The following is a 22431-nucleotide window of genomic DNA, read 5'->3' as shown; positions in this document are numbered from 1 at the left end:
ACGCCTAAAAACAGAAAATGTTATAAATAAAATGTATTGAAGTATTTAAATAGAATTCCTTCCTGGCAGCAAGTAACGCGAGAGCTGCAGACGTGACGTTCCACAGACTCCCAGAATTCACAGCGATCGTTAAGCGACCCATTCAATCAGAATAGAAGGAAATGGCGAGGAGACGTTCTTATCTCACACTGGTTTTTATTTACAACTGAATGTTTAGCACACTTGGAAAATTCTGTAATCCATCTTCAGCCATTTCACTCTTCCACTGTAGCAACGCAAAGTGAAGAATTCTGAACAATGATGGCGGCACATTCGCAGCTGCTCCGAACTCTCCAGTGTTCCTCTGACTGTGTTTTATTGGTTTATTTGCTTCCGGTACCAGTATTTTACGCATCCTTGTTCTTCTTTACTGTTGGTGTATGTTTCTTTGATTTTATATTGTATTTTACTTGTACTTTTATCCTTAACATGGCGTCGACAGCCTTGCTCCAAAGACATCTCATTGTATTTGCACAGTGACAGTAACGCTATCTTATCTTGCGAGAGGAAGTAGCATAAGGCTGTACTGCTAACGTTAGCATTAGCAAGCCTAGCAGTGTTGGTAGTAAGGCGTTACTATAATCCCACTACTCTTGTCTGTAAGGAGTAATGTAACTAATTGCCATTAAAAAACACGGAAGGTGCTGAAATTTAAATGCACTCTTTACCTTTGTCTTGCGTGAAAATATTAATGGATAAAGGCAGCATGTTCCCTTAATTTCCCGTTTATGATGTAACGCCACCCGACCTCACCATGGCGCAATGAATGGGTGGTATTGTAGGTACGCTGATAGATACAATTAGACGGTTGTATTGTCTGGCACTGTCATAGCTGCAACACTGAAATAATATAACTAGCCAGAGAGCACACATGCATTGGCACTATGTCTCCGCGATGCTTGAAAACCCATCAGCAAACATCTCTGTGTTGCAGAAACATCGCCACCGACCATTTGCACCCACCACACGTCGAAACTCCTGGCAGACACATGGTCCAATCCCACCCGTATTAAAAGTACATTTATATGCGGTAATTGATGAGTAGTAATTTCCAGTAACCTGCACAACACTGCTGACTAGTGACGTTGCCGCCGTTGGCTGAATCCGCAGTAGTTATGGTGCTATGATGTTAGATTGTTACAGGGACTGTGATAAATGCAGACCCCTCTATTATGGTTGCGTTAAAAAAAAAAAGCAAACATTTGTACTCAGATTTCATGGCGGTGTGCTTTTTATACCTTGACAAGTTTTCCTGAGATCAGATTAAAAAAATTCCAAAATATAGCAGCATATTGACGTGTATTCTCTGTATCTTAAAACGTGGCGGGTCGTCAGACTCGGATACACAGCTCTATGGTCCACACAGAGGAAACGAAGAACCTGCACTTTGCTAAGTCACAAAGTTATCTTTTGTCATGTGACTACGTTTACGTGCCTTGACGCAATTAAGATGTTTTCATGTGTTTTTAATGGCGCAGTTACAGAGCATAGCCATGTAAACGCATTAATGGGGGAATCTCATTTATAAAGGCTTCGTGTGACCGAAAAAGATGACAAACATTCATACTTACATTTGTAAGGAGATTTTGGGATTTATAAAGAAAAGGGTACGCTGGGAAAAGAACTCCTACGTTCTGCGAACGAGGCTGACGGGGATGCTGTTTCGACAGAATCCTGTAGAGGGCACTGTGCACGCTAAATTGAAGGCTCCAGGAATGTTTTCTGCTTTTCATTTTACTAAGAGAATAATAATGATTCAAATGTTTTTGGTCACACGGCCATTGGCTCTGAAATTAAACTGTCCTTTTAAATAAAACTGTTTACATTTGCAAACTGTATTGTATGCTGTGTTTGAATGTTCCGATATCGTTATTAGATATTTCACTGCATGTTTTTCAACAAAATGCCCTCTGAAATTGGTACTCTGTCACTAAGACGTACTGTACAAACAATGCATTTTCTGCCCAGGGTAAAGGCTTCTTATTCAGTTTCCCTACAGGGGATAGCTGGGGTCCGTGGGATGTTTGGAAGTTAGTGTCAGGGCATTCTGGTAGAATGTGACCTTTGGCAACAATGGGCTGGACAGCTCTGTGCTCATCTTGTCTCATCTGGGACTCCCACCATCACTGCCACTGAGCATCTCCTCTACAGGCAAACACTGAAGTGCCACCAAGACCAGCAGGTGGCTCTGGGATGCAACCACTTCTGAGGCCAGATGAGGGAGCCACTAATGATGGCTTGAAGAGATATCAGTGTTAGCATGTTCCCCTAATTTCCTGTTTATGATGTAACGCCATCCGACCTCACCGTGGCGTGATGAATGTGTGATATTGTAGGTACGCTGACAGATACAATTAGACGGTTGTATTGTCTGGCACTGTCATGGCTGCAACGCTGAAATAATATAACTAGCCAGAGAGCACACATGCATTGGCACTATATCTCCGCGATGCTTGAAAACCCATCAGCAAACATCTCTGTGTTGCAGAAACATCGCCACCGATCATTTGATTCCATATTCCCCCGATGTTGGCGCGATGTTAAAGTGATCAATATGCAACCTTTAGCCCACTCTTATCTTCCTTTATCAGGCTATATATATACATATATATATATATATATATACAGGTTAGGTCAAGCTGGGGGAGCATGCGCTGATGCTGCCCCTTGCCGCACCCACCACACGTCGAAACTCCTCGCAGACTCATGGCCCAGTCCCACCCTCGTTATAAGTACTTTTATATGCAGTAATTGATAACTAGTAATTTCCAGTAACCTGCACAACGCTGCTGGCTAGTAACGTTGCCACCGTTGGCTGAATCCGCAATAGTTGTGGTGCTATGATGTTAGATTGTTACAGGGACTGTGATAAATGCAAATGCAGACCCCTCTATTATGGTTGCGTTAAAAAGGTAAACATTTTACTCAGATTTCATGCATTTGGTGGTGTGCTTTTTATACCATGACAAGTTTTCCTAAAATCAGATTTAAATAATTGCAGGCTTTTCGATCCTGAACACAGCTATTCCCAAATCAGGAAGTAATGTTCTGAGTCGGGATGCTCTCCACAGCGCCGTAGTAGAAAGTCCAGTGTTGAGACCAGCATTATAAGCGGTGGTCTGGGCGTTCACTGCAGCGCGGATCAATCTGTCAACCCACGGTTCCTGATTGGGGAAGAGTGTGAACCATCAGTGTAAAAATCCATAACATGCAGCTTGATTATGGCAGAGGACATTGTGCCCAAATATTAAGGGAGGGAGTATTTAGAGATGACAATGATTATCTTCCCAGTGATGATTTGTGGCTTATCCGCTCTTTCAGAGTGCCAAGAGTGATTCTGGTAGAACTGAACGATGAATTTGTCGCGGAACATACCGAAAGGAACTGGCAGACAGATCAGGGATATCCCAGCCCATTTTGAGTTCCATTATTCCTCAAGTTGTGCCTGGTTTTAACCAACTGTCAAGATAATATTTTAAGTTTCCCTAGTGTGGATGTAGTTCAACGTATTTAGAATACATGTGTAATTGCTTCTGAGCATTTTCTGATTTGTATTTTAGTGGGCGGGAAAAAAAAATGTCAGAAAATACTTTGAGAGATCTTACTGTATGTGTCTGACGCATTTGAAAGTATTAACAAAAATGTGTAGTTTTATTTATTAGTTTGCTTTCTGTCATTTTAAGGACCTTTATCACTAGGCTTACAGACATTTTAATATAGCCCATCACTGCCTGTGGCAAGATGCAAGTAAGTCACGTGACACACCCTGTTGGGCCCAGCTTGCTCACCGCGAACATTGTTTTCCCATGACTAGTAAACCAAGGGGAGAAGCTGCGTTGGTGCCTGGTGCAAATTGACAAAGTATGCAGGAAAGTACGCTATCAAATATTCCTCACTGAATGTCATTATAGGCGGGAAAAATAAAGCAATTAGCAAGCAGCAGTGCTGTACTCTACAACTTGTGGATTAATTTGCCAGCCTGCTAGTGACATTCTAGTTAACTTCACAGGCATGACCAGGCAGTGGCGTATCGTGGTTTGTCACATATGCAGGATTCATTACAAGTGGAGAAGTCAGCTGTGTTAAAAATCAGCTAAACTGAAATGGAAGGCTTGTAGTATAAGGGAGAAGGTGAAGGAGAATGTCTTTTATGTGTTTTAAGTTGATTAAGTTTACATATGGTAAAGGTTCATTGTCTCTTCAAATGAGTGCTTGCAAATTTAAGGATCTAGGAAATTAGCTTAGTCTACTGTTGCAATAATACACAGCTGCAGACTCTTAATGCCACTCTCTGGCTCCTTCCGGTTGGTGGACGCATGTGCAGAAAACAAAGAAACAACAACTTTTTTGCTGTTTCACAAGCTTTCAAAGTAGAGTTCCATGGCACCTTTAAACTTAAAGGCCTGTATTTGCAGTAGAATGGTCATGCAATTTGGATTTAACACCAAAAAAATGTCCCTGTGCGTGCAGCATTTAATGAATTACCCCTCTATACTTTTTGCACTGCACTTGAGATCTGAAGAGTCCTTTAATTCAATAGCAAGACCACTACAATTCTCTACATGTACATCAGTTTAACCAATCATTATTTAAACTAATCAAATTTTGTGTCAAACTTCACAATATTTTAAATAACCTCACAGACACAAACCATACGCAAAATAATCCATATTTATTTAATAGAAAAACAAGAATAAGAAGTCTTATCTTAACCTATTCTTATCTTATCCTATGTAATCTTATGTCATACTATCTTACTTTAATCTTAACTTATCCTATCTTAGTCTTATCTTATTCTATGTTATCTTACATTATATACAACCTTATCTTAACCTATTCTTAGTCTTATCCTATGTAATCTTATATCATACAATCTTAGGATTAGTTAAGATAAGGTTAAACTACCTTAATCTTATATTATCCTAAGTACTTGTGAGATGTCTCACCTAATTATTTACAGGTTCTATGAAAAACTATTTACATCACACTGATAGCCCATCTCCACAGCCATCTCCAGGACCCCGGGAATGGCACACAGCTGATCCAGCGCCTCATCAGGAAACATCAGCTCAGCTTGGGCACCCTCATTATCACCATATGAATAGTGACCCCCTGAATTTTGATTCCTCCCCTGCTTGCAGATGTACACTGCATGCTGAAAATCGTTCCAAAACTGATTACACCAGTAATGAGCAAGGCACTTGGCATCGTAGGTCATGGCTGAGTAGTTGCATAGATAAAAGTTATGGAACTTATTGAATCTTTCCATTTTTTCAAAAACAATAGAAGGGGACATAAGTGGGGGTTTCGGACCCGTAACCAGCTCAGATGAGGGGGCTGCAGCCTGCGCTGGAACCTGATACAGAGGGGTGGGATGAACCATGGCTGGAGCTGAAGATGGGTGTGGAGCTGGGCTTACAGGTGAGACTACACATGGTGACGGAGGAGGAGAGTCTGTAAAAAAAGATGGGGATGGAGAGGAGGCAAAAGAGGATGGGACTGGTGATGGAAATAAGAAGGAAGTGGAAGAGAAGGCTGGTGAGCAGGGCTCAGGCTCTAAAATTGATGGAGTGCGACACAGGATGCTAGCAACCTCGTCGTCACTCTGGGTGAGATCCTCACACGGGATCTGGTCACCCACCTGGATTGAGTCAAAGGGGTTTGCCAATTTGCTGTCACTGAAGGTTAGCAGCTTCTGTAAATTTTTGGTAAATGGCCCCTTCTGTTTTTTGTACTTCTTTCTACGGCCTGACCGGCCTCCCGCCGTATTTCTACGGCGTCTTCTGCCCTGCTGAGCCCTGCTGGTCGCCACCGGGATGGGAGCAGATCCAGATATGGTGAGGGAGCTGGGTGCCGGCGGCCCAGTGTGGCATTTCCTCCGACGGCCTCCACTGCTGGTACTGGTTCGTCCTTTGGGATTATAAAGACAGGGGACAGCAAATTTAATCAAAGTGAATCCATATGTCACTCTACAAGAAAAGTACATCACATACATCACAGATATCGCACTTGGCAGTCAGTATTGCACATTGAGAGAAATTCTGCCATCTTATCGGATATAGGAAACACATGCTTGGGAGACTTATGCGCTGGTCTTGAATTGGGCTGCCTGCATTTCAGCAGGGGAACTTGACCTATAAAAACACACCATGTAGTGCACAGATTCCCTGACATGCAGAACAACAGCGAAAAACAACACTGGAAAGGTTCATGTGCACCAAATTTACAGATGCCGCTTGAATTTTCCCCTGTTTCCATGATGGGGCCTTGGCTGGTCCATGACAGGTCCCTGCTGGGCCTTGGGTGGCACCTTGGCTATAATGAGATCCCCCACGATGATGTGTGTAAAGTACTTGCAATGATTTATCCATCCACCAGGGAGAGCAGTGATTATGGAAGCAGAAATGACTTACCTGAAATCAGGTATTGTAACTCCACTGCAGAAAATGAAAATCTAAGGAAGTATAATTTTCTTATATTTAGACAAAATTCCAATTTCATTAATAAACTGACTACACTGCAATAAATGGCCTGTGAAATGTAAGAAATTGTTTCTGTTGTGAGGCAAAGATGGCCTAAAACTAGCAAAATGTGTTTTAGTCAGTTTATTGATGAAATTAGAATTTTGTATTTTACTTCACCTTTTGGAGATAAGGCGGACCCAAGATGTGTGCAATACAATAATTACAGGCCTAAACAAAGTAATACGGTTGCTTGTGGAGAATAAAGGTGGACAGAGTGGAAAATGAAAAATAAAAATGCTTATGGTTCTGTACTGTGCTTGAATAAAACGGACGCATTCCTTAGTCTGTTCTGTCTTTCCTTCTGGCTAACAGTCTGAAAGGCTGCTGATGGCTGCACATTCACAGGAGGGCTGGGGGCAGTCACGATGACGTGTGAATCTGTCATAAACTGCTCTGCTTGGCCACAATGAAAAGAGATATGTTTGCAGGGGATCAAGGTGAGGTTGTTTTCTTAACCTAAGAACACTGAACCAACGGTCAAGCATGGTGGTGGTAGTATCATGCTGTTTTGCTGACAGTACTGTACATGAGAACATTGCAGAAAGACAATGGGATAATGAAGTAGCACTAGATAGATAGACTGGGATTTTTTGTCATAGTACCAGACACAAAAAGAGGAACATAAAAGAAACATAGCATAACAAGTATTTACTGTAACCCTATGGAGTCTGAGGCCTCTCACCCACTTTCAAAGTAGTCTGACAGGCCTTGACATTTTACTGTTTTTCTGAATTGCTAAAACGCATGTCCTAAAATCTCTCATCTCCTGTAATCAAACCACTAAGCACAAACTCTAAAATTCAAGCTAAACTCACAAAACCTTACGCTTGTCTTGCAAAATCAAACAATCTTCTCAAAACTATATTATCTTTGCTCAAAAGCAAACACTGTTTTCAGACCATGCATCTCGTCAGTTGGGTAAAGGTACACTACTGAACAGTCATAGCACTCTACAGCAAAAAATGAAAACAGTACCAATCAAAACTGTTGTTGACATGTAAATGAGAAACCGTAAGACTATAATAATAGTTAAAAAAAAATGATGGTCGTCTACCATATGACTGATAATTAATATGTAACGTTTGCCATACTCAGTACTCCAGAAAAGTGACTGTAAAGAACAACGCCAAAAAGTAAACAAACGAGAGGCATATTACAGTAAAATGTTGTGCAACTGCCAAGCCAGAGTCACAGAAGAATATTCATCCTGCCTCATCGCCATGTCTCAGGGCTGGGTCTAGCGATGCTATCCCTTGTTGAGTGATGCAGAAAGAATCCTCTGTGTGACCCATTTGTACCTTGACTTCAAAATGCAACTCCTATCCTTCTATGGCACGTATTCTATGTTCTAGTCACTCTTTGGCTTCCTCAAATGTTTAGAAATGTGTGTGAATAGTTTTGAGTCATTGTGTTCAAATGACTACTGTGTGCTGGCTGCGCTTAACTTCTGTGGCCTGTGTTTTCTATTTTGCATCAAAGTTCACCATAGCGCAAAATGTGTTTTGATGAATGGGAATGTGTTTTGAGTTTTGCAAAAAGGATGACTGAGATCTGCAAATTGTGTCTAACTAGGTGACCATGGTTTAAAGTTTTGCCAAAGAAGTAACTGATTCAATAAATGACTTTTGGCAATCGGCAGTTTTGTTCCCAAAACGATTTCTAATATTTCAGCAATTCAGAAAAACTGTTAAATATTTCACCTGTCTAAAAAACATTTATCCCAAAGTGCTACGAATGCTTTTATTCAGCACAAACTCAGCACCAATAATCTGTCAACATTTAGAATGTGATTATTCTATATATATTTTTTTTTTTTGTTAAAATCTACTTTAAACATACACTTTTCAAAAACTTATTTTCAGTGGTGCTGACAAATTGTAAAAAATCACATTATAAATATTTCTAGCCTAAGCTTGAGTTCTGAAGCTTACAGACATAGGGGATGGCTACACAAAGGTGAATGAGACATTCAGAAAATTGTATGAGGTTTGATTACTAAAGTGTTACAACTTTGAAGTGACTTTGGAGTCACCAGACCTTTGCATACTGTCAATGGCCCATCAGTCTGGACTGTCTGTCACTGCTCTTCACACCAATCAGTTTGGAAAGGCAGTGTGAATTTTACAGGTTTTTTTTTCATTTGCTAAGACAAATACTGCAATACTGAAGTTGCTTTCTCAAAACTCTTCATGCAGTCACCACAACATTTACTTATGTGGGCTAAACTGTTTAGCATTTCACTTTGCTTTCATACAAAATGCAATCAATGACTAAATGCTTCAAAAGCCATGGATTCCTGTCTCACTCACAATATTACATTTTCAGAGGCCAATTTGCACATACCTACATACTGACCCAAAAACTGCTAATAAGACAGTCAAAACTGAAACATGTCATTTTGCTAAATCACTATCAAGACCCTTTCTAAAACAGATTGTAAAAAACACATAATACAAAGAAATTATGTCAGTTGACACAAGATCAAACAATGAATGTTGGATGCCAGGATATTCCTCCAGAGCAATGCCAAGGATGGATCAGGCATGTGGAGATGCTACCCTAGATACTACCCTGTCTTAGCAATTGAAAACAACTGTAAGAAAAGACACAATACTAGCCTTTTTACAGTTTATAACATGCAACGGATTAAACGTCGATGAATAAAATGTGCAATCACATTATTCCAGGAACAATGCAAAACAATAAATGAATATTAGAACAACAAATTGTCACTCCTGATCAGGATGCCAAGCTTCAAAACAGTTCCTGTCTCGTTACTGTATGACATCATAGCGCTGGATTAGTATGTACCGGCATGCTCGCTATCCAAGTACCTAGCCCTGTTTGTCTCCGGTGTTGTAAAAACTTTGGCTGTAGCTTCAGTTTACTTTAAAGTATCAATTATGCCAGAAGCTTGCTAATGGCTACCAAAAGATTCTCGTTGATACTTGTTGTACTTGTGTATGAACTTGTGACCACAACTAAAATGTGTTTTTGTAAAGAAAGCGCCATCTCATGGCAACACCCTGCAAGTGAATAAATGAGCGCGTTCAGACGAGAATTTAGGCACACCCCCAGAAGGAGGGGGGTTACTCCCGTTGGCTGGCTTTTGCCAATGTGGGACATGTTCACCTGTTACCTTACCATTTGACGTCGCTTTCCTGTTATGTTCAAACACATCACAGCCACAGATTTTACGGATTTCATTGTGCAGTACAGCAGACATGCTGAAAAGAGCCCCGTATTTTTACTGCTTCATGGTAACAAATCACCGTTGGGCTAAAGGTGAACCATTTTATTATTTAGTATCCTAAGACACGTAGTTCCAAAATAAGATAGTTATCACAGACTGCAAGATTCAACAAGACCAGCCAAGCCTGTTCTGACTTTCATTCTTCGAGTGCTGAGATATTCTAGGCATCATTTTGCCGTTCTTACCATGGCTGACTGAACCGGGGATGTCTTCCGGAGCAATCCGGACACTGACGGCGTCATTTGGCAGGAGCCAGTCGATTCTCCGCAGGTAGATGAAGGCAGACATCTTTCGCGTCTTGTCTTTTGCTGGGAAAGTGCAAATCTGAGCTGCTTTGAATGTTTGAATCAAAACTCGAAACGGAATTAGAATTGTTATGATGCGGTTGCTAAGATATGGTGGTCGATTAGTGTCAGCGCGTGGCAAAGTCTTCAAGCACTTTAATCAAATGACCAGACACACGATATATATTGACAAAAGCGCGGAAAGATAATAGAAGCACCGTAAATTTAGAAGACACGCCTAAAAACAGAAAATGTTATAAATAAAATGTATTGAAGTATTTAAATAGAATTCCTTCCTGGCAGCAAGTAACGCGAGAGCTGCAGACGTGACGTTCCACAGACTCCCAGAATTCACAGCGATCGTTAAGCGACCCATTCAATCAGAATAGAAGGAAATGGCGAGGAGACGTTCTTATCTCACACTGGTTTTTATTTACAACTGAATGTTTAGCACACTTGGAAAATTCTGTAATCCATCTTCAGCCATTTCACTCTTCCACTGTAGCAACGCAAAGTGAAGAATTCTGAACAATGATGGCGGCACATTCGCAGCTGCTCCGAACTCTCCAGTGTTCCTCTGACTGTGTTTTATTGGTTTATTTGCTTCCGGTACCAGTATTTTACGCATCCTTGTTCTTCTTTACTGTTGGTGTATGTTTCTTTGATTTTATATTGTATTTTACTTGTACTTTTATCCTTAACATGGCGTCGACAGCCTTGCTCCAAAGACATCTCATTGTATTTGCACAGTGACAGTAACGCTATCTTATCTTGCGAGAGGAAGTAGCATAAGGCTGTACTGCTAACGTTAGCATTAGCAAGCCTAGCAGTGTTGGTAGTAAGGCGTTACTATAATCCCACTACTCTTGTCTGTAAGGAGTAATGTAACTAATTGCCATTAAAAAACACGGAAGGTGCTGAAATTTAAATGCACTCTTTACCTTTGTCTTGCGTGAAAATATTAATGGATAAAGGCAGCATGTTCCCTTAATTTCCCGTTTATGATGTAACGCCACCCGACCTCACCATGGCGCAATGAATGGGTGGTATTGTAGGTACGCTGATAGATACAATTAGACGGTTGTATTGTCTGGCACTGTCATAGCTGCAACACTGAAATAATATAACTAGCCAGAGAGCACACATGCATTGGCACTATGTCTCCGCGATGCTTGAAAACCCATCAGCAAACATCTCTGTGTTGCAGAAACATCGCCACCGACCATTTGCACCCACCACACGTCGAAACTCCTGGCAGACACATGGTCCAATCCCACCCGTATTAAAAGTACATTTATATGCGGTAATTGATGAGTAGTAATTTCCAGTAACCTGCACAACACTGCTGACTAGTGACGTTGCCGCCGTTGGCTGAATCCGCAGTAGTTATGGTGCTATGATGTTAGATTGTTACAGGGACTGTGATAAATGCAGACCCCTCTATTATGGTTGCGTTAAAAAAAAAAAAAGCAAACATTTGTACTCAGATTTCATGGCGGTGTGCTTTTTATACCTTGACAAGTTTTCCTGAGATCAGATTAAAAAAATTCCAAAATATAGCAGCATATTGACGTGTATTCTCTGTATCTTAAAACGTGGCGGGTCGTCAGACTCGGATACACAGCTCTATGGTCCACACAGAGGAAACGAAGAACCTGCACTTTGCTAAGTCACGAAGTTATCTTTTGTCATGTGACTACGTTTACGTGCCTTGACGCAATTAAGATGTTTTCATGTGTTTTTAATGGCGCAGTTACAGAGCATAGCCATGTAAACGCATTAATGGGGGAATCTCATTTATAAAGGCTTCGTGTGACCGAAAAAGATGACAAACATTCATACTTACATTTGTAAGGAGATTTTGGGATTTATAAAGAAAAGGGTACGCTGGGAAAAGAACTCCTACGTTCTGCGAACGAGGCTGACGGGGATGCTGTTTCGACAGAATCCTGTAGAGGGCACTGTGCACGCTAAATTGAAGGCTCCAGGAATGTTTTCTGCTTTTCATTTTACTAAGAGAATAATAATGATTCAAATGTTTTTGGTCACACGGCCATTGGCTCTGAAATTAAACTGTCCTTTTAAATAAAACTGTTTACATTTGCAAACTGTATTGTATGCTGTGTTTGAATGTTCCGATATCGTTATTAGATATTTCACTGCATGTTTTTCAACAAAATGCCCTCTGAAATTGGTACTCTGTCACTAAGACGTACTGTACAAACAATGCATTTTCTGCCCAGGGTAAAGGCTTCTTATTCAGTTTCCCTACAGGGGATAGCTGGGGTCCGTGGGATGTTTGGAAGTTAGTGTCAGGGCATTCTGGTAGAATGTGACCTTTGGCAACAATGGGCTGGACAGCTCTGTGCTCATCTTGTCTCATCTGGGACTCCCACCATCACTGCCACTGAGCATCTCCTCTACAGGCAAACACTGAAGTGCCACCAAGACCAGCAGGTGGCTCTGGGATGCAACCACTTCTGAGGCCAGATGAGGGAGCCACTAATGGTGGCTTGAAGAGATATCAGTGTTAGCATGTTCCCCTAATTTCCTGTTTATGATGTAACGCCATCCGACCTCACCGTGGCGTGATGAATGTGTGATATTGTAGGTACGCTGACAGATACAATTAGACGGTTGTATTGTCTGGCACTGTCATGGCTGCAACGCTGAAATAATATAACTAGCCAGAGAGCACACATGCATTGGCACTATATCTCCGCGATGCTTGAAAACCCATCAGCAAACATCTCTGTGTTGCAGAAACATCGCCACCGATCATTTGATTCCATATTCCCCCGATGTTGGCGCGATGTTAAAGTGATCAATATGCAACCTTTAGCCCACTCTTATCTTCCTTTATCAGGCTATATATATACATATATATATATATATATATACAGGTTAGGTCAAGCTGGGGGAGCATGCGCTGATGCTGCCCCTTGCCGCACCCACCACACGTCGAAACTCCTCGCAGACTCATGGCCCAGTCCCACCCTCGTTATAAGTACTTTTATATGCAGTAATTGATAACTAGTAATTTCCAGTAACCTGCACAACGCTGCTGGCTAGTAACGTTGCCACCGTTGGCTGAATCCGCAATAGTTGTGGTGCTATGATGTTAGATTGTTACAGGGACTGTGATAAATGCAAATGCAGACCCCTCTATTATGGTTGCGTTAAAAAGGTAAACATTTTACTCAGATTTCATGCATTTGGTGGTGTGCTTTTTATACCATGACAAGTTTTCCTAAAATCAGATTTAAATAATTGCAGGCTTTTCGATCCTGAACACAGCTATTCCCAAATCAGGAAGTAATGTTCTGAGTCGGGATGCTCTCCACAGCGCCGTAGTAGAAAGTCCAGTGTTGAGACCAGCATTATAAGCGGTGGTCTGGGCGTTCACTGCAGCGCGGATCAATCTGTCAACCCACGGTTCCTGATTGGGGAAGAGTGTGAACCATCAGTGTAAAAATCCATAACATGCAGCTTGATTATGGCAGAGGACATTGTGCCCAAATATTAAAGGAGGGAGTATTTAGAGATGACAATGATTATCTTCCCAGTGATGATTTGTGGCTTATCCGCTCTTTCAGAGTGCCAAGAGTGATTCTGGTAGAACTGAACGATGAATTTGTCGCGGAACATACCGAAAGGAACTGGCAGACAGATCAGGGATATCCCAGCCCATTTTGAGTTCCATTATTCCTCAAGTTGTGCCTGGTTTTAACCAACTGTCAAGATAATATTTTAAGTTTCCCTAGTGTGGATGTAGTTCAACGTATTTAGAATACATGTGTAATTGCTTCTGAGCATTTTCTGATTTGTATTTTAGTGGGCGGGAAAAAAAAATGTCAGAAAATACTTTGAGAGATCTTACTGTATGTGTCTGACGCATTTGAAAGTATTAACAAAAATGTGTAGTTTTATTTATTAGTTTGCTTTCTGTCATTTTAAGGACCTTTATCACTAGGCTTACAGACATTTTAATATAGCCCATCACTGCCTGTGGCAAGATGCAAGTAAGTCACGTGACACACCCTGTTGGGCCCAGCTTGCTCACCGCGAACATTGTTTTCCCATGACTAGTAAACCAAGGGGAGAAGCTGCGTTGGTGCCTGGTGCAAATTGACAAAGTATGCAGGAAAGTACGCTATCAAATATTCCTCACTGAATGTCATTATAGGCGGGAAAAATAAAGCAATTAGCAAGCAGCAGTGCTGTACTCTACAACTTGTGGATTAATTTGCCAGCCTGCTAGTGACATTCTAGTTAACTTCACAGGCATGACCAGGCAGTGGCGTATCGTGGTTTGTCACATATGCAGGATTCATTACAAGTGGAGAAGTCAGCTGTGTTAAAAATCAGCTAAACTGAAATGGAAGGCTTGTAGTATAAGGGAGAAGGTGAAGGAGAATGTCTTGTATGTGTTTTAAGTTGATTAAGTTTACATATGGTAAAGGTTCATTGTCTCTTCAAATGAGTGCTTGCAAATTTAAGGATCTAGGAAATTAGCTTAGTCTACTGTTGCAATAATACACAGCTGCAGACTCTTAATGCCACTCTCTGGCTCCTTCCGGTTGGTGGACGCATGTGCAGAAAACAAAGAAACGACAACTTTTTTGCTGTTTCACAAGCTTTCAAAGTAGAGTTCCATGGCACCTTTAAACTTAAAGGCCTGTATTTGCAGTAGAATGGTCATGCAATTTGGATTTAACACCAAAAAAATGTCCCTGTGCGTGCAGCATTTAATGAATTACCCCTCTATACTTTTTGCACTGCACTTGAGATCTGAAGAGTCCTTTAATTCAATAGCAAGACCACTACAATTCTCTACATGTACATCAGTTTAACCAATCATTATTTAAACTAATCAAATTTTGTGTCAAACTTCACAATATTTTAAATAACCTCACAGACACAAACCATACGCAAAATAATCCATATTTATTTAATAGAAAAACAAGAATAAGAAGTCTTATCTTAACCTATTCTTATCTTATCCTATGTAATCTTATGTCATACTATCTTACTTTAATCTTAACTTATCCTATCTTAGTCTTATCTTATTCTATGTTATCTTACATTATATACAACCTTATCTTAACCTATTCTTAGTCTTATCCTATGTAAATTTATATCATACAATCTTAGGATTAGTTAAGATAAGGTTAAACTACCTTAATCTTATATTATCCTAAGTACTTGTGAGATGTCTCACCTAATTATTTACAGGTTCTATGAAAAACTATTTACATCACACTGATAGCCCATCTCCACAGCCATCTCCAGGACCCCGGGGATGGCACTTAGCTGATCCAGCGCCTCATCATCAAATATCAGCTCAGCTTGGGCACCCTCATTATCACCATATGAGTAGTGATTCTCTGAATTTTGATTCTTCCCCTGCTTGCAGATGTAAACTGCATGTTGAAAATCATTCCAAAACTGATTACACCAGTAATGAGCAAGGCACTTGGCATCATAGGTCATTTTAGAATAGTTGCATAGATAAAAGTTATGCATCTTATTGAATCTTTCCATTTTCTCAAAAACAACAGAAGGGGAAATAAGTAGGGGTGTCGGACCCGTAACCAGCTCAGATGAGGGGGCTGCAGCTTGCGCTGGAACCTGATACAGAGGGGTGGGATGAACTGTGGCTGGAGGTGAAGATGGGTGTGGAGATGGGCTTACAGGTGAGACTACACATGGTGACGGAGGAGGAGAGTCTGTAAAAAAAGATGGGGATGGAGAGGAGGCAAAAGAGGATGGGACTGGTGATGGAAATAAGAAGGAAGTGGAGGAGAAGGCTGGTGAGCAGGGCTCAGGCTCTGACATTGATGGAGTGCGACACAGGATGGTAGCAACCTCGTCGTCACTCTGGGTGAGATCCACACACGGGATCTTGTCACCCACCTGGATTGAATCAAAGGGGTTACTGAAGGTTAGCAGGTTCTGCAAATTTTTTGTAAATGGCCCCTTCTGTTTTTTACACTTCTTTCTACGGCCTGACCGGCCTCCCGCCGTATTTCTACGGCGTCTTCTGCCCTGCTGAGCCCTGCTGGTCGCCAACGGGATGGGAGCAGATCCAGATATGGTTTGGGAGCTGGGTGCCGGTGGCCCAGTGCGGCATTTCTTCTGACGGCCTCCACTGCTGGTACTGGTTCGTCCTTTTGGATTATAAAGATAGGGGACACACATTTAATTAAAGTGAATCCTTATGTCACTCTACAAGAAAAGTACATCACATACATCACAGATATCGCACTTGGCAGTCAGTATTGCACATTGAGAGAAATTCTGCCATCTTATCGGATATAGGAAACACATGCTTGGGAGACTTATGCGCTGGTCTTGAATTGGGCTGCCTGCATTTCAGCAGGGGAACTTGACCTATAAAAACACACCATGTAGTGCACAGATTCCCTGATATGCAGAACAACAGCGAAAAACAACACTGGAAAGGTTCATGTGCACCAAATTTACAGATGTAGCCGCTTGAATTTTCCCCTGTTTCCATGATGGGGCCTTGGCTGGTCCTTGGCTGGTCCATGACAGGTCCCTGCTGGGCCTTGGGTGGCACCTTGGCTATAATGAGATCCCCCACGATGATGTGTGTAAAGTACTTGCAATGATTTATCCATCCACCAGGGAGAGCAGTGATTATGGAAGCAGAAATGACTTACCTGAAATCAGGTATTGTAACTCCACTGCAGAAAATGAAAATCTAAGGAAGTATAATTTTCTTATATTTAGACAAAATTCCAATTTCATTAATAAACTGACTACACTGCAATAGATGGCCTGAGAAATGTAAGAAATTGTTTCTGTTGTGAGGCAAAGATGGCCTAAAACTAGCAAAATGTGTTTTAGTCAGTTTATTGATGAAATTAGAATTTTGTATTTTACTTCACCTTTTGGAGATAAGGCGGACCCAAGATGTGTGCAATACAATAATTACAGGCCTAAACAAAGTAATACGGTTGCTTGTGGAGAATAAAGGTGGACAGAGTGGAAAATGAAAAATAAAAATGCTTATGGTTCTGTACTGTGCTTGAATAAAACGGACGCATTCCTTAGTCTGTTCTGTCTTTCCTTCTGGCTAACAGTCTGAAAGGCTGCTGATGGCTGCACATTCACAGGAGGGCTGGGGGCAGTCACGATAACGTGTGAATCTGTCATAAACTTCTCTGCTTGGCCACAATGAAAAGAGATATGTTTGCAGGGGATCAAGGTGAGGTTGTTTTCTTAACCTAAGAACACTGAACCAACGGTCAAGCATGGTGGTGGTAGTATCATGCTGTTTTGCTGACAGTACTGTACATGAGAACATTGCAGAAAGACAATGGGATAATGAAGTAGCACTAGATAGATAGACTGGGATTTTTTGTCATAGTACCAGACACAAAAAGAGGAACATAAAAGAAACATAGCATAACAAGTATTTACTGTAACCCTATGGAGTCTGAGGCCTCTCACCCACTTTCAAAGTAGTCTGACAGGCCTTGACATTTTACTGTTTTTCTGAATTGCTAAAACACATGTCCTAAAATCTCTCATCTCCTGTAATCAAACCACTAAGCACAAACTCTAAAATTCAAGCTAAACTCACAAAACCTTACGCTTGTCTTGCAAAATCAAACAATCTTCTCAAAACTATATTATCTTTGCTCAAAAGCAAACACTGTTTTCAGACCATGCATCTCGTCAGTTGGGTAAAGGTACACTACTGAACAGTCATAGCACTCTACAGCAAAAAATGAAAACAGTACCAATCAAAACTGTTGTTGACATGTAAATGAGAAACCGTAAGACTATAATAATAGTTAAAAAAAATTATGGTCGTCTACCATATGACTGATAATTAATATGTAACGTTTGCCATACTCAGTACTCCAGAAAAGTGACTGTAAAGAACAACGCCAAAAAGTAAACAAACGAGAGGCATATTACAGTAAAATGTTGTGCAACTGCCAAGCCAGAGTCACAGAAGAATATTCATCCTGCCTCATCGCCATGTCTCAGGGCTGGGTCTAGCGATGCTATCCCTTGTTGAGTGATGCAGAAAGAATCCTCTGTGTGACCCATTTGTACCTTGACTTCAAAATGCAACTCCTATCCTTCTATGGCACGTATTCTATGTTCTAGTCACTCTTTGGCTTCCTCAAATGTTTAGAAATGTGTGTGAATAGTTTTGAGTCATTGTGTTCAAATGACTACTGTGTGCTGGCTGCGCTTAACTTCTGTGGCCTGTGTTTTCTATTTTGCATCAAAGTTCACCATAGCGCAAAATGTGTTTTGATGAATGGGAATGTGTTTTGAGTTTTGCAAAAAGGATGACTGAGATCTGCAAATTGTGTCTAACTAGGTGACCATGGTTTAAAGTTTTGCCAAAGAAGTAACTGATTCAATAAATGACTTTTGGCAATCGGCAGTTTTGTTCCCAAAACGATTTCTAATATTTCAGCAATTCAGAAAAACTGTTAAATATTTCACCTGTCTAAAAAACATTTATCCCAAAGTGCTACGAATGCTTTTATTCAGCACAAACTCAGCACCAATAATCTGTCAACATTTAGAATGTGATTATTCTATATATATTTTTTTTTTTTGTTAAAATCTACTTTAAACATACACTTTTCAAAAACTTATTTTCAGTGGTGCTGACAAATTGTAAAAAATCACATTATAAATATTTCTAGCCTAAGCTTGAGTTCTGAAGCTTACAGACATAGGGGATGGCTACACAAAGGTGAATGAGACATTCAGAAAATTGTATGAGGTTTGATTACTAAAGTGTTACAACTTTGAAGTGACTTTGGAGTCACCAGACCTTTGCATACTGTCAATGGCCCATCAGTCTGGACTGTCTGTCACTGCTCTTCACACCAATCAGTTTGGAAAGGCAGTGTGAATTTTACAGGTTTTTTTTTCATTTGCTAAGACAAATACTGCAATACTGAAGTTGCTTTCTCAAAACTCTTCATGCAGTCACCACAACATTTACTTATGTGGGCTAAACTGTTTAGCATTTCACTTTGCTTTCATACAAAATGCAATCAATGACTAAATGCTTCAAAAGCCATGGATTCCTGTCTCACTCACAATATTACATTTTCAGAGGCCAATTTGCACATACCTACATACTGACCCAAAAACTGCTAATAAGACAGTCAAAACTGAAACATGTCATTTTGCTAAATCACTATCAAGACCCTTTCTAAAACAGATTGTAAAAAACACATAATACAAAGAAATTATGTCAGTTGACACAAGATCAAACAATGAATGTTGGATGCCAGGATATTCCTCCAGAGCAATGCCAAGGATGGATCAGGCATGTGGAGATGCTACCCTAGATACTACCCTGTCTTAGCAATTGAAAACAACTGTAAGAAAAGACACAATACTAGCCTTTTTACAGTTTATAACATGCAACGGATTAAACGTCGATGAATAAAATGTGCAATCACATTATTCCAGGAACAATGCAAAACAATAAATGAATATTAGAACAACAAATTGTCACTCCTGATCAGGATGCCAAGCTTCAAAACAGTTCCTGTCTCGTTACTGTATGACATCATAGCGCTGGATTAGTATGTACCGGCATGCTCGCTATCCAAGTACCTAGCCCTGTTTGTCTCCGGTGTTGTAAAAACTTTGGCTGTAGCTTCAGTTTACTTTAAAGTATCAATTATGCCAGAAGCTTGCTAATGGCTACCAAAAGATTCTCGTTGATACTTGTTGTACTTGTGTATGAACTTGTGACCACAACTAAAATGTGTTTTTGTAAAGAAAGCGCCATCTCATGGCAACACCCTGCAAGTGAATAAATGAGCGCGTTCAGACGAGAATTTAGGCACACCCCCAGAAGGAGGGGGGTTACTCCCGTTGGCTGGCTTTTGCCAATGTGGGACATGTTCACCTGTTACCTTACCATTTGACGTCGCTTTCCTGTTATGTTCAAACACATCACAGCCACAGATTTTACGGATTTCATTGTGCAGTACAGCAGACATGCTGAAAAGAGCCCCGTATTTTTACTGCTTCATGGTAACAAATCACCGTTGGGCTAAAGGTGAACCATTTTATTATTTAGTATCCTAAGACACGTAGTTCCAAAATAAGATAGTTATCACAGACTGCAAGATTCAACAAGACCAGCCAAGCCTGTTCTGACTTTCATTCTTCGAGTGCTGAGATATTCTAGGCATCATTTTGCCGTTCTTACCATGGCTGACTGAACCGGGGATGTCTTCCGGAGCAATCCGGACACTGACGGCGTCATTTGGCAGGAGCCAGTCGATTCTCCGCAGGTAGATGAAGGCAGACATCTTTCGCGTCTTGTCTTTTGCTGGGAAAGTGCAAATCTGAGCTGCTTTGAATGTTTGAATCAAAACTCGAAACGGAATTAGAATTGTTATGATGCGGTTGCTAAGATATGGTGGTCGATTAGTGTCAGCGCGTGGCAAAGTCTTCAAGCACTTTAATCAAATGACCAGACACACGATATATATTGACAAAAGCGCGGAAAGATAATAGAAGCACCGTAAATTTAGAAGACACGCCTAAAAACAGAAAATGTTATAAATAAAATGTATTGAAGTATTTAAATAGAATTCCTTCCTGGCAGCAAGTAACGCGAGAGCTGCAGACGTGACGTTCCACAGACTCCCAGAATTCACAGCGATCGTTAAGCGACCCATTCAATCAGAATAGAAGGAAATGGCGAGGAGACGTTCTTATCTCACACTGGTTTTTATTTACAACTGAATGTTTAGCACACTTGGAAAATTCTGTAATCCATCTTCAGCCATTTCACTCTTCCACTGTAGCAACGCAAAGTGAAGAATTCTGAACAATGATGGCGGCACATTCGCAGCTGCTCCGAACTCTCCAGTGTTCCTCTGACTGTGTTTTATTGGTTTATTTGCTTCCGGTACCAGTATTTTACGCATCCTTGTTCTTCTTTACTGTTGGTGTATGTTTCTTTGATTTTATATTGTATTTTACTTGTACTTTTATCCTTAACATGGCGTCGACAGCCTTGCTCCAAAGACATCTCATTGTATTTGCACAGTGACAGTAACGCTATCTTATCTTGCGAGAGGAAGTAGCATAAGGCTGTACTGCTAACGTTAGCATTAGCAAGCCTAGCAGTGTTGGTAGTAAGGCGTTACTATAATCCCACTACTCTTGTCTGTAAGGAGTAATGTAACTAATTGCCATTAAAAAACACGGAAGGTGCTGAAATTTAAATGCACTCTTTACCTTTGTCTTGCGTGAAAATATTAATGGATAAAGGCAGCATGTTCCCTTAATTTCCCGTTTATGATGTAACGCCACCCGACCTCACCATGGCGCAATGAATGGGTGGTATTGTAGGTACGCTGATAGATACAATTAGACGGTTGTATTGTCTGGCACTGTCATAGCTGCAACACTGAAATAATATAACTAGCCAGAGAGCACACATGCATTGGCACTATGTCTCCGCGATGCTTGAAAACCCATCAGCAAACATCTCTGTGTTGCAGAAACATCGCCACCGACCATTTGCACCCACCACACGTCGAAACTCCTGGCAGACACATGGTCCAATCCCACCCGTATTAAAAGTACATTTATATGCGGTAATTGATGAGTAGTAATTTCCAGTAACCTGCACAACACTGCTGACTAGTGACGTTGCCGCCGTTGGCTGAATCCGCAGTAGTTATGGTGCTATGATGTTAGATTGTTACAGGGACTGTGATAAATGCAGACCCCTCTATTATGGTTGCGTTAAAAAAAAAAAAGCAAACATTTGTACTCAGATTTCATGGCGGTGTGCTTTTTATACCTTGACAAGTTTTCCTGAGATCAGATTAAAAAAATTCCAAAATATAGCAGCATATTGACGTGTATTCTCTGTATCTTAAAACGTGGCGGGTCGTCAGACTCGGATACACAGCTCTATGGTCCACACAGAGGAAACGAAGAACCTGCACTTTGCTAAGTCACGAAGTTATCTTTTGTCATGTGACTACGTTTACGTGCCTTGACGCAATTAAGATGTTTTCATGTGTTTTTAATGGCGCAGTTACAGAGCATAGCCATGTAAACGCATTAATGGGGGAATCTCATTTATAAAGGCTTCGTGTGACCGAAAAAGATGACAAACATTCATACTTACATTTGTAAGGAGATTTTGGGATTTATAAAGAAAAGGGTACGCTGGGAAAAGAACTCCTACGTTCTGCGAACGAGGCTGACGGGGATGCTGTTTCGACAGAATCCTGTAGAGGGCACTGTGCACGCTAAATTGAAGGCTCCAGGAATGTTTTCT

This window comes from Brienomyrus brachyistius, chromosome 11, assembly GCF_023856365.1.
Source record: "Brienomyrus brachyistius isolate T26 chromosome 11, BBRACH_0.4, whole genome shotgun sequence".
NCBI classification, from domain to species: Eukaryota; Metazoa; Chordata; class Actinopteri; order Osteoglossiformes; family Mormyridae; genus Brienomyrus; species Brienomyrus brachyistius.
This window is presented reverse-complemented; position numbering follows the sequence as displayed.